Source organism: Penaeus monodon, chromosome 31, assembly GCF_015228065.2.
Source record: "Penaeus monodon isolate SGIC_2016 chromosome 31, NSTDA_Pmon_1, whole genome shotgun sequence".
NCBI classification, from domain to species: domain Eukaryota; kingdom Metazoa; phylum Arthropoda; class Malacostraca; order Decapoda; family Penaeidae; genus Penaeus; species Penaeus monodon.
The window spans coordinates 12987964-12988989 of record NC_051416.1 but is presented as its reverse complement, the minus strand read 5'-3'; the positions used below and the strand labels follow the sequence as shown (position 1 = coordinate 12988989).

General features: G+C 37.2%; 1 long non-coding RNA gene across 1 annotated transcript in view; it reads right to left on the bottom strand.

Moving 5' to 3' along the window:
- Window positions 1-727: 727 nt before the first annotated feature.
- Window positions 728-1026, bottom strand: part of LOC119592840 — a 1364-nt gene continuing 1065 nt past the window's right edge. The window contains exon 3 of the long non-coding RNA XR_005230479.1: window positions 728-1023. This is a non-coding gene — a long non-coding RNA (uncharacterized LOC119592840). The remainder of the gene's footprint in view (window positions 1024-1026) is intronic.

The following is a 1026-nucleotide window of genomic DNA, read 5'->3' as shown; positions in this document are numbered from 1 at the left end:
ATAGAATAATTTTTACATAATCATACCCTAATCATAGAATAAAGAACAAAAATAAAGCAGAAACAAAAAGAAGTAGAGTATCATTATATCCAAGCTCGAGGGAACCTGTAATTTTTACTCTTTCCTGCAATCAACAGGTCTACAAATATAAAAACATATAAATGTTACTCTGGTGGGCTGCTCGGCCATTTGCCCCTGGGTCTGGGGACTGGAATAAATACCCAAATTTTAAAGCTATTGACATTACTTACAAAGGTGATGCATGGGATTTCTTCTCCATTAAAATACAATTGGTCATTATCCTGACAAGTCTGATACGTTTCATTCCTTGATGACCCTCTTTAAAAGCTGGCTGAAGGCTTTCATCTTTTTTTTCCGGTGGGGTGTTCTCATCATTCACAGTGGCTGCTTTTTTTCTTCCAGAGCCGAAGACCTCCTGCGGCTGGACTTTATCTTTTTTCTCACTCCTTGGTTCCCCATTTCCTCTTTATCTGCTTTACAGTGGGCATCCTTCATCTCTTGAAAAACAATGTTGGGTTGCTTCTTTTCTTTAATATGAGGCATGAACATCCATTTTCCCCTACTCTCAAATTTGGAGGGGTTTTTCCCCTTCCAACCCCTTTAATCAATTTCTTTTGCCTTTCATACCAAACTTTACTGATTATTGCTTCAGTTATCAAAAAATTTATAAGGAAACCCCTCTTTTCCCTTTTTCTCCCCTTTCCTTAGTCTCAACAGTGGACCTTATGTTTACTGCTTTTGGAATTGTTAGAATTTCATTGTCATTGAAATCATCTGGTAGTACTGGGGCAAGATCCCAAAAGTCCTGTGGGGTAATATCTTCCAATGTATCAACCATTTTGACTATGGTATGAGAGCCTTCTTTGAAATTAACTATAAATATTGCCTTTCATAAATATTGCCTTTCTAATTCAAATCATTTACTTGTAGCTGTAGCAGTTGCAACTATTTCATCACAAGCTGAATGAACAAAGTGGACTCGCTCTTTGCCCCCAAAGTTTTCTT